Genomic DNA, 13,119 nt, shown 5'->3' with positions numbered 1-13,119 from the left:
TAAGGAATTGAATTAATGAATAAATGAAACCCACATGTGACAACGTGTACCAAGAAAGCTGAGATTATCATAAAAATATGTTTTAGCTACTTAACTGATTTTTAGCCCATCCTTAAACATGCCTACAACTGCCATTGTGATCTCTGTGAAATTATAGCTTTCCCTCTGGCTTAAATACTTATTCTTCCAGAAGTTGCCACATATTTCTGAAAACAATTATTTTGTTTCATCGCACTGTACAGTACGATTACTTCCATATTATTCTAAAGCATCAAGACATGTTCAGCAAATCAAAATGCTGGATCAGCTGAGAATATGCAAAGCAGTGTGTTTTTTAAAATTGCTGTCTACTTGGAGCCATGGAATAGCTTTGATAATATGTCCAGATACTCCTGTCATTTCTGCTGCTAAGGGGCTGAGGATCTTAGTAATATTTCATTTGTCCCTTTTCCATTAATTAAATATTTTTAAAGATAATTCAGTTCATTATAAGACAGTGGAATTTGTCATAAGCAACCACGCACAGTTAGACAAGTGAATGTCAGTTTGCCTACCCGTAGTGATTTTAACAATGGTTAAACAAAATGTATTAGAATAAAACTGAATGGGGATATTTCGAAGTGGTTGCATAGACAAGGGATTGCCTACTGTGGTGATTCTTAGTGCAGGTTTCACTATTACAAGGATTCTTTGCTTGAACGCTGTGTGAAATCCTGATCCCACTGAAATCAATAGGGCCATGATTTTGCCCTATTTCTTTTGGTATTGGAGGCTGAGGTTTTCAAAGCTGAATAGGACATTTAGCCATACAACTCCATATATGTCTTCTGGTTGGCTTTGTAAACCTCAGCTGTTGGTTCCTAAAATCTGAAAAAGCTACTTTTGAGTTTAAAGCTGTCTGAATGCTCAGCTTGTGCAGTTACCTCAAGAATTTTTAGGCAGAGGGCAAGCCTTGTCATAATTATTATATTTTCCATTTGGCAATATAGTGTGAAAATTATTTCATGTTAGCACAAGGATTTCACGCTCATAAATCTTGCCTCTCATTACAGGCTGTAGATTTAATAACCAGGTGTGGGGCAGTCATTTTCTAAGTGTCATGAGTTTTATAATTTAAGCAGGAATATTCAAAGAGGAATAAAAGAAGTGAATCACAAAAGTTACCATGCGGCACTGCTCATACAAATCATTATGGGTTATATAACAACATGGTAAAACAGGTGGGAATTCTGCAGAATCCCATAGATCTGAGGGGACCTTTCTTCCATCATTATTTTCTTAAATGTAAATGTTGTTTCTTTATTCTTCCGTCTAGAGTGGCTAGTCCAGAACATGCAATGCTTACCATGTTTTCAGTGGTCTGCACAAACCTCTGACTGACACCAAAAAGAAAACCAAAAGAAATTAAAAAGGGACCTGACCCAGACAAATTGTGTCAAATTTTCCAAAACACTTTCAGATGTTTCCAGCATCCACTGCTTTATTATTTGAAGATGCTAATTCTCTATGGCAGTGGTTCTCAACCAGGGGTCTGGGGCCCCCTGGGGTGGGTGCGAGCAGGTTTCAGGGGATCCGCCAAGCAGGACCAGTGTTAGACTTACTGGGGGGCAGGGCAGAAAGCCAAAGTCCCATTGCATGGGGCTGAAGCCTGGGGCCCTGAACCCCGCTACCTGGGGCTGAAGCAGAAACCTGAGCAACTTAGCTTCACGGTGCCTCCTGTGGCATGGGGTCCCAGGCAATTGCCCAGCCTTAATGCTGGCCCTGGCTTTTATATGCAGAAAACCAGGTGGGCCATGGAGTTTTTATAGCATGTTTGGTGGGCCTCAGAAAGAAAAAGGTTGAGAACCCCTGCTGTATGGGTATTGACTTCCATGGAGCCAGGATTGCACTCAGCTTCACTGAGGTTCTGCTCACTTTGGTCTTGATCCAGCTCCCACTGAAGACAATGGAATGTTGGTTCAGACACATTCAGAAAGAGAGGAGTAGGGGAGGATAAAGGCTATATTGAGTCACAATTTGTTCTTTGGTATATCCCTAGAGCAGAGAAACGTAACTTCCTCGGGGCACATTGTAAAATTAAAGTCTAGCCCTTTGAATAATGTAGAGTACATCCGATTTTTGGTTTTGTTTCTTTGTTTCTTTCTTTGTTTGAAAGATGGAAGGCAATTAGTGAAACTGGTCTTAAGGTGCTTTAAATGACACTTTTAAAATGTACTTTATCTACATTTTTGAGTCCCTCTAGGCTTTTTTTTAAGAGGCTTGATTTAAACTTTGTATATATTAAATACTATCAAATTCTAGCACATAGACCAGGGGTAGGCAACCTATGGCACACGTGCCAAAGGCGGCACGCGTGCCAAAGGCAGCACGCAAGCTGATTTTCAGTGGCACTCACACTGCCCGGGTCCTGTCCACTGGTCCGGGGGGCTTTGCATTTTAACTTAATTTTAAATGAAGCTTCTTAAACATTTTAAAAACCTTATTTACTTTACATACAACAATAGTTTAGTTATATATTATAGACTTATAGAAAGAGACCTTTTAAAAATGTTAAAATGTATTACTGGCACGCAAAACCTTAAATTAGAGTGAATAAATGAAGACTCGGCACACCACTTCTGAAAGGTTGCCGACCCCTGATATAGACTAATTTGAAAACTTGATAATGTTTTACTTATTGCAACTCAAACATATCACTTTTATAGAGATTCATGGTTTATATACTCTATATGGCTCCATGTGTACTATGTAAATTCTGCATAGTTCCATATGCATTTAATAAATTATATGTAAAGAAAGAAAGGTATGGAAGAGGCAGGAACCCTGAGGAACTTCTAAGGTCTGCAGGCCACTGAGTAGGTTGCTGTGAAAAACTCTGCAGGGCAGATGAAGCCACAATGAGATAAGAAGCCAACTACCTGAGTAACTCTACAGTTCTGCAGGGCAATGAGGAGTAAGCGAAGAACTCTGCAGAGCTCCTATGGTTCACGTTGTAGGGAAAGGCAAGGGGAGAAACTCCTCAAGAAAGCTTATCTAAATAGAAAGAGAGCAGGAGTGGGAATCCCAGAGGCTTTCTGACCTTTTAGTTAAAGTTATCTAATTCAGATTAACATTGAGTGTTATATAATGTTTCCATTAAAAATCCTAAGCATTTAAGAGTAGGGAAATGAATGGCTTAGGAAAAGTAGTATCTAATGCCTCACGATTCATACATAAATAAATGTTTGCATGAACAATATCATGTTGCAGAAGGTTGATTAGCAATTTCAGTTAAAGGTAACAACTGTTTTTCTGCTAATAGTATATAATATGAGACACAGAGGAAAAGCAGTTGATGAGCATGATTAAATGTATTTATGTGTCTTGCATAATAGCTTGCAATGGATTACTTCTGTGTGTGCAGTTATGTGCCTTCTCCTCCCAGGTTCCCTATTTTTTATATAAAATAAAAATATTTTAAACAGGAAAAAGCCCTTGGTTGCTCAAAGATCAACATTGTGTAAGTAAAATCCCTCTACTTTCAAAATGTTTAAAGCTCCTTTTAAGTAACTTGATAGAAGTGAAATGTTTTAATCTCCACCTTCCTGCTGTGATTTGATTCCATTCCTCCTGAGTAAGGGAGTTCATTTGTTTGTATATTATATAGGCTTTTTATAAACGCCTTTTGAACTTTCTTCCCCTTCCTACAGCTCCACACTGCTCCATGCATCCCGCCCTCATTCTGGAAAGACCAGAACGAAGAGATTTGCTAATTGCAGCAGCAGGTACAAAGTTAAAGTGTAAATCCTTAATAGTCCAAAAATCTCTCTTCCTTGACTCTGTCATAGCTATTGTCAAAGTTCTCCTTCAATTTCTCAGACCACCCACCAATACCAATAAAGGAAAAATATATAATCTAAAATAAAACTACTTGGAGTACATATTTTAAGGTTTCTAGAACATGAACAATAACTCACCCCGTACCCTCCTAAAATCTTTAGATGAAGCAAAGAAGAAACCTATACACGTTCTTTCTTTTACTGCCACAATGTAATTGTTCAAATATGTTTAAGAAAATTTTATTTGACTCCACATAATAATGGAGATACAGAAACTAGTGACAAGCAAACCTTAAAAGGTTTGGGGGCTCATTACAAATAGGTTTGTCTATGTATCCAATTTCAGCTGTGTTCTTTTAATATCTTCTCCTTCCCCTCCCCCTCCACATTCCATTCAACTGTCCATCTGTCTTTTGATCTTTCTGTTTATACATCATTTATCACCTGAACACCTTCTAAGAAAACAGCAGCTGGAAGCACACAGCAAGCTGAGTCTCTCTCCCTTCCATCCCCGTCTGAAATCAGAACCATGGTCTCTGATATTAGCTATTAGTAATCTTGGCAAAATTCGATATTTTTTTATAATTTCAACAGATAATATTGAGGTTTATTTTAAGCATATTTTTCTATTTTTATCAATTTAAATGTTCAGAGTTGCAGGAAATTAGGAGGAGGGGAGAAATAATTATTTAATGACAGTAGATGCTGAGGTTCAAAAAAGTAAAGCATCATAGGCTGGCTTAGCAGAGCTGTAAATATGTGCTTTATGCACATTAATTGCATCAAGTTTTATATACGTTAAGTTCTGAAGCAGCATTTTTCTTACTTTGCCTATTTGTAAATTGTGATCATTATCAATTGACGTGTTTGTCGGTTTGTGTGTGTACAGTGAAATAGACATTTACTGATCAAAATGTAATCCTTCCAAGACTAACTATTAGGGTTTTACTGTGAAGAAAACTGAAGCCAAAGAGAGAGGTTCCTTATTTCAAACTTAAGATGGTGAAGGTCGAGGGACCAAGGGAATTCTATTGCAGGAGAATGGTCACCAAAAACCCCCTCTATCTCTAGCTCTCACAAGTCTCACCCTTGTGGACAGCTCCAGCGTCCCTGAGAAGTACAACTGCCATGGAAGGACACGATCACATAGAGAGAGGGTTATCTCAGATAACTTGGACTTAAATCATGGAAAATCTGGAAATTTACAACAAACCCTTGAACTGGATCTAGCATACAGTTCAAAGCCAGAGCAATGACCCAAGAACCAGGCTGATGTCTGTACTTCCGCCTACTGGTACTGCTTGGCAGATGGGCTTGTGTATTCATTCTGAGGTGTAGGGCATTAAAGTAGTCAAACCCGGAAATGATGAAACCCCATGGATCACTGTGGTCTAATCTGTATCTGTCAGTCACTTACCACATGCAGAGGGGAGGCGTTCCTAGTTGCAATCACAATTACAGTCCTTAGAATCAAAAGTCCAGAAAGACTCTGAGACTATACACTATTTTGACTAACTATGGACTGATGCTAAAATTATAATAGCTAGTTCTTTGAAGGGCCTTCCTCTGCCCAACACCTCAGTCTTGCCTGATTTCAGTTTCAGGCAGCTGCTCTTCATCTGTGTACTTATTTTGCTTAGTCAGCAGTGTAGTTGAGAAATAGTGGTGTTTGCATTTGATATGAAGGAGATGACCATAAGCTTCTGACTTTTGAGTCATGATTTATTACAGTAGTTTTGCATAAATGTTGAATAAGAAGTATTTTGAAGATACAACTTTGTAGAACACCACAGGAGGGAACCGGAGAGGTAGAAGGGCCATTGACCGTCAAAACTTCCTCAGCTTGTTCTGAGAGAAAGGACTTTAGTCATCTCAGTTCACTTACATTTACCTCTGAGAAGTTTCTATGCTTAAGCAGAAGCATTTTTGTGGTTTGCAGTATCAATTACCACAGAGGAATCCAGTATTAGGAAGATGGATGGTTGCCTGCTATCCATGACTAAAAGGAGATTATCCCCCCCGCATGAACGAAGTCTGTACTTGGGAGGGATCCAGATAACTGGTAGGAATCAGGCACTCCTACCATTGCTGGAAGATCAGTAGATCTGATAAGTATTTGGTGGGCTGGCAAATGTCTTATGGGCTCTTGAACTTTCCCAGGGCAAAGGCAATCCATAGTGTTCATTGCATATCGCTGACCTCACAGAATCATGTAAGATTTGAAAATAATCATAGATCTAGACCTACTTAGACCCTACAACTAATTTGGCAGAATTTCATGAAAAGTAGGAGTGGTGGAGTCTGAGACGGAGTTTCTTACTGGTGAATGAAAGGATAGAGAGAATAATCAGATATATCCAAGCCAGTTCCCAATCTTTCCAAATTGGATTTCCTCATCCCTAATAGAATTGCCAGCCCTGCACGTTTTTGTCACTACCACTGGGCAAACACTGCCGACATTTCCCATCAAAATTCCATTTTTAAATGAATTTCCTTTAACTGTGTGTACTCCCTTTTGTGTTCACTTTCTGTGACTATCCTAGCAAATGAATGTTCACCAGAACAGCAACATTTAATTGAATATTGCAGAATATTTCTGGAAAGCAGACTTTGAAGTCACAATCACAAACATTCTCACCAGAAAGCTGATTCTAAGATACATGTCCAGTCAGAGCACGGAAACAGGGCCGGCTCCAGGGTTTTGGCCGCCCCAAGCAGCCAAAAAAAAAAAAAAAAAGCCGCAATCGCGATCTGCGGCGGCAATTCGGCGAGAAGTCCTTCGCTCCGAGGTGGAGTGAGGGACCATACGCCGAATTGCTGCCGAATACCTGGACGTGCCGCCCCTCTCCGGAGCGGCCGCCCCAAGCACCTGCTTGACAAGCTGGTGCCTGGAGCCGGCCCTGCACGGAAACATGACATTTGACCTGTGTTCAATAAAACAGCTCAAAGTTCCAATCCTGAATGCCTACAACCATCTTCTCATGGATGAGCTTCACATAAATTATTCCCCAAATTATTCAGAATAACAATAAACATCAAGAAATCACTGTGGGACAGAGTGTCTCCTGGATCTGAGTTCCATTAGGTGCAGGAGGGTGAAGGGGTCATCAAGGAAGCTAATTACAGATCCCTGATTTTGTAACAACCTTTCTGAGTCTGAACAGCATAATGGCTGCTCTATCACTCTGCCAGTGGTGTTTGGTCGCTGGGAGATCAAAGGCCATCTGAGGATTGGGAAAATGGAGCTCAACTCCATTCCATCTCTTCCTCACAATCCCATTACACCCAACCTTATGTAGGTTGTGGGAGGGGCAGTTGACGCAAGGCCTAGCTGAATCATAGAAACATGCTGTGTGACCTGTGTTCTGTCCGAATAGGTTGAAGTTCCAGTATTTAATGCCTGCAATGAAATTCCTGTTAATGGGCTGTAGAATGAGAATATATTCAGTAAATAATCCTGCATAACTTGTAATCTCAATGTGAAGTTCATAGGCGATTCATGAAGAGAAAAAAGGCAAATTATGTTGAACAGAATTTTCATTCTGAATTATTCAGCCATTTTTAAATGTGGCCCCTGGGCACTCATTGCACTTTCATGCCCAAGACCATTGTGATAACCATTCACTAGTGAAATGGAAGCTAAAGTCCACCTTCTTTTCATTTTGTTGCCAGATTTAAGGAGAAATTGAGGTGAATTCTACTATAACATCCCCTTAATCTTGTGTGGACAACTAATCTGGTTATATCACCTTTATTTCCATTTACATAACTCAATGAAAGGCCACATGAAAGCCAATGAAAATAAAGTGAAGAGCCATTCAAACTATCCTAAATTTAGATGCCTTCCTGTGTTTCATGGCACAACTAACTAGTTATCCTGCACTTTTTTCACTCCACCACACATACCAGCTCTATTTTCATCTATCCCCACCATGCATTGCTGAGGAGTTATTCATATAACATTGTCATACTTCCAATCAAAATCATTGTCTGCTCTTTAAAGACAGCCTGTGGGATATTGGCACATCATTCAGACTTCCAAGGGTCTTCACTAATATTATAGAAATACTTTTAAAACACTTATTTTTTTAGGTCAATTCAAATTACAAAATATCATGCCAAGTCTTAGATGTTAAACAGCTGATTGCAAAGAGACACTTGCAGTTATTATAGATAGTGACACACCAGAGTCAGTGCAATTAAACTCAGCTAAACTGCTTATTAATAGTACACACTTGCATCAATGCCCTACATTTATTACACCAGTGAATTGTTTAAAAGGAATAGAGACAAAGAAAACCCAACTCCATAATGGCATTTATTTTTAATAACTGGCTTTTGGACTGACTGAAGTCATTTGAATCTTACTGTCATTATCTACTATGAATTCATATATAGTTCAAGATAGTTAAGACCAAAGCAGACTGTGAAGAACTTCAAAAAGATCTCACAAAACTAAGTGATTGGGCAAGAAAATGGCAAATAAAATGTAATGTGGATAAATGTAAAGTAATGCACATTGGAAAAAATAACCCCAACTATACATACAATATGATGGGGGCTAATTTAGCTACAACTAATCAGGAAAGAGATCTTGTAGTCATCGTGGATAGTTCTCTGAAGACGTCCACACAGTGTGCAGCGGCAGTCAAAAAAGCAAACAGGATGTTAGGACTCATTTAAAAAGGGATAGAGAATAAGACGGAGAATATATTATTGCCTTTCTATAAATCCATGGTATGCACACATCTTGAATACTGTGTACAGATGTGGTCTCCTCATCTCAAAAAAGATATACTGGCATTAGAAAAGGTTCAGAGAGGGGCAACTAAAATGATTAGGGGTTTGGAACGGGTCCCATATGAGGAGAGATTAAAGAGGCTAGGACTTTTCAGCTTGGAAAAGAGGAGACTAAGGGGGGATATGATAGAGGTATATAAAATCATGAGTAGTGTGGAGAAAGTGAATAAGGAAAAGTTATTTACTTGTTCCCATAATATAATAACTAGCGGCCATGAAATGAAATTAATGGGGAACAGGTTTAAAACAAATAAAAGGAAGTTCTTCTTCACACAGCACACAGTCAACCTGTGGAACTCGTTGCCTGAGGAGGTTGTGAAGGCTAGGACTATAACAGGATTTAAAAGAGAACTAGATAAATTCATGGAGGTTAAGTCCATTAATGGCTATTAGCCAGGATGGGTAAGGAATGGTGTCCTTAGCCTCTGTTTGTCAGAGGGTGGAGATAGATGGCAGGAGAGAGATCACTTGATCATTACCTGTTAGGTTCACTCCCTCTGGGACACCTGGCATTGGTCACTGTCAGTAGACAGGATACTGGGCTGGCTGGACCTTTGGTCTGAGCCAGTATGGCCATTCTTATGTTCTTATACTGTACTTCAGCCAGGACGATAAAAGGAAAAGCATCAAGGCTTATTCACTACAAATTAAACTACTTGACTCACTGGCTTGTAGTGAAATAGTTTATAGCAGAGACATGCTGGGATTGATGCAAACACTCACGTATGCAAGACGTGACTGTCTGCATGAATGGAAATTGGGCAGCATATTAAAGAGAGATAGCCAAAGATATTACTCACAAAATTTGACATTTTTTATTTACTTCATATATAAATGCTAGAACATTTACTAAAAAAACAACAACCTACTGTTTTGTTGTGGTAGCTACTATATATTAATTACAGAATAATTGAGATGTTAATGCAGATCATCCCCTTTGTTTGTGTGAGCAAAGGGACTCTTTGTAAGTACAGTTCTCCCTACTTATGTGGAAGTTAGTGCATTCTCTGCGTGGTATCACCAGCTCCTCTCTGGGACCCTTCAGATGTCCTTCTATTGATGTTGCTCATTGTGGAAAGAGCTCTGGAGGGATTAATGGCACAAGGATTGTTGCCCAGAATCACATCAGGGCACTATTATCTGTGAGTCTGGCGATATCCCAGTAGCTATCCTAGGAGCATAGGATTTTTTTCCTCCTGGATCAGACCAGTTGTCCATTTTAGTCTGGTATGTAGTCTATCACTGTGCCAGTCCCAGATGCTTCAGAAAAAGGTGTTAGCAAACTGTTAGCACAGAGTTTTTGATAATTTGTTTATTAGTATATTCCAGAGATGGGCTCAAGATATCAACTTGATTTTAAAGCACCCCAAAGTCTGGACATGGGTGGTGCTGACTGGGCAGGAGGCAGCTTTTGAGTGCTCAGTTGCAATTTCCTCTCAGTTCTGCAATAATAAACTGAAGGAAGACAGGGGGGGTAGTACTGAGGAAAGCAAGGGGATGGGGGAAGAGCTACCAGCCAGTTTCTTGGATTCAGTAGAATGTGCCCTTCTTGTGGGAGGCCAATATTGCTTTAAAAAAATATCTCTGAAAGCCACCTACATTCCTCAGGAAATACTGCAGGTGACCCTGGCATTGGGTTCCTAAAAGATAGGGCCCTATATGATCACGTAGGTCTCCTATATTTAAACCAGTCTCTGGGTGTGGGATGAGAGGTGCTCACTCTACAAATGTACAATTATTATTATTAATAATAAAAGCTAGAGGCATTCTGCCTTATGTGACAGAACCTTGGGCCCCAAAAGAAAAGCTCAAAAGTTGAGGAGTAGGAACAGCTATTTCATTAGACTCCCTCTCCCTGACATTCATGAGTCATATGCCTTTAAAGGATAAAGCTTAGACCTGTCTCGCTTTAATAGTTTAACCACTCTTGAAGAAAGAGAAAGATGATGCAAGCTGTTTGACCAGTGCTGACTGAGCTTTTTAGTTAAGACTCTACAGCGTGGAATGTAAAGTCTAGAATACCTCCAGGAGACAGCATGAAAAAAAAAAAAGGATGTCTCTCTGGACTTACATTTCCAGCCTCTGTAATTATCCTGTGCCTTCAGAAGCTGCATTTGAAAGCTATTCTTTGCAGCCTGCTTCTTCTCAGACTCTGATGATGGTTCATCATAGCCAGCTTAAGAGCAAACATTTCTAAATGTGGCTATGCAATCTTAATCAATGGTGCTGTATGTATTTGACTAGGAAAGATGATGTAGCTCTTCCCCCAATGTGTGGAACAAGCTTACTCTCTGGTGTTTGCTATTTGGAATGGCTTCTTCCCTCTCCTCGCATGGATTGGGTCCTGGGTTCTTTTTTGTGACACTTGGGGCCTGCACCCAAAGTAAGTGTCAGGCAAACCCACAGCCAGACCAGGGCTGGTGACTCAACTGCACTGGCTCATCCTTCAAGAAGAACTTGCAGTGACTCATCCTTCAGGGATGCTGCAGCAGCCTATCCCGGCAGATAACACCTGGGTACATGTATTTCACATATGTCGGAGCTTCAAGTCAGTCTGTGAAACAGCACTGTGCAACAGCACTACACAGTCAGGAACCCTCTTGCTGCCTTGCAGTGATACAGACTCTCAGGACTTCCAGCCTGCCCTCAATCCTGTCCCTGTTTCTGCCCCAGATTTGCCTGAGCCTTGTCCTAGCCCAGGGATCGGCAACCTTTGGCACACGGCCCATCAGGGAAATCTGCTGGCAGGCCGGGACAGTTTGTTTACCTGCAGCGTCTGCAGGTTCAGCCAATCGCAGCTCCCACTGGCTGCGGTTCGCCGTTCCAGGCCAATGGGGGCTGCGGGAAGGGCGCGGGCCGAGGCATGTGCTGGATGCCACTTTCTGCAGCTCCCATTGGCCTGGAACGGCGAACCGCAGCCAGTGGGAGCTGCAATCGGCCGAACCTGTGGACGCAGCAGGTAAACAAACCGTCCTGGCCCGCCAGCGGCTTTCCCTGACGGGCCACGTGCCAAAGGTTGCCGATCCCTGTTCTAGCCCATTTCAGCCTTGTCTGCACCCTATTCTGACCTTGATCCAGACCTGTTCCTGATCCACTCCAGCCCTGACCTCCAGAACTTTGAACTTCCAACCCAGCTTTGACCTTCGGCCTGCAGCTGGACTCTGACTCTGATCCTGATTTGGCTTCTCTAAAGACCCCAGACTGACCACAGTTCTGACCCATGGCCTGTCCCCAAACCCCAGTTTCAGTGCTGTCCTCAGATGAGTCCTGACTCTATGTCCAGCTTCAGCCCTTGGTTTCTGTTCTTGACAACTATTCCAACCATCAGGCCTGACAGCCTAAAACCCAGAGCCTGATTGTGCCTCCCCCTGTGTCCAAGAAACAAAGGATGTAATCTCTTGGGAAAATAAATAATGCTACCACTGCTGGCAAGGAGTATAAAACTCAGTACACAAGACACAATAAAGTACATCATAAGAAAATAAGAACAGCCATACTGGATCAGACCAAAGGTCCATCTAGCCCAGTATCCTGTCTTCCGACAGTGGCCAATGCCAGGTGCTTCAGAGGGAATGATGAGAACAGGTAAGAATCAAGTGATCCATTCCCTGTTGCTCATTCCCAGTTTCTGGCCATTAGAGCCTAGAGACATCATCCCTGCCCATCCTGGCTAATAGCCATTGATGGAACTATCCTCCATGAATTCATCTAGTTCTTTTTTGAACCCTATTAGTGTCTTGACCTTCACAAAATCCTATGGCAAAGAATTCCACAGGCTGACTGTATGTTGCATGAAGAAATACTTCCTTTTGTTTGTTTTAAACCTGCTACCTATTAATTTCATTTGGTGACCTCTAGTTCTTCTGTTATGAAAAGGAGTAAATGACACTTCCTTATTTACTTTCTCCACACCAATCACGATTTTATAGACCTCTATCATACCACCCCCTTAGTCGTCTCTTAAAAAGTCCCAGTATTAGCACTCTCTCCTCATATGGAAGCTGTTCCATACCCCTAATCATTTGTGTTGCCCTTTTCTGTATATTTTTCAATTCCAATATATCTTTTTTGAGATGGGGAACCACATCTGCATGCAGTATTCAAGATGTGGGCGTACTATGGATTTATAAAGAGGCAATATGATATTTTCTGTCTTATTATTTATCCCTTTCTTAATGATTCCCAACATTCTGTTAGCTATTTTGACTGCCGCTGCACAGTGATTGGATGTTTTCAGAGAACTATCCACAATGACTCCAAGATCTCTCTCTTGAGTGGTAACAGCGAATTTAGACCCCATCATTTTATGTGTATAGTTGGGATTATGTTTTCCAATGTGCATTACTTTGCATTTATCAACATTGAATTTCATCTGCCATTTTATTGCCCAGTCACCAAGTTTTGTGAGATCCCTTTGTAACTCTTCGCAGTCTGCTTTGGACTTAACTATCTTAACTGTTTATCCCTTTTTTCAGATCATCAACACAAACTCCATCAAAGG

Source organism: Emys orbicularis, chromosome 3 (genome assembly GCF_028017835.1).
Source record: "Emys orbicularis isolate rEmyOrb1 chromosome 3, rEmyOrb1.hap1, whole genome shotgun sequence".
Taxonomy (NCBI): Eukaryota; Metazoa; Chordata; order Testudines; family Emydidae; genus Emys; species Emys orbicularis.
Note: the sequence above shows the minus strand (reverse complement) of the source record.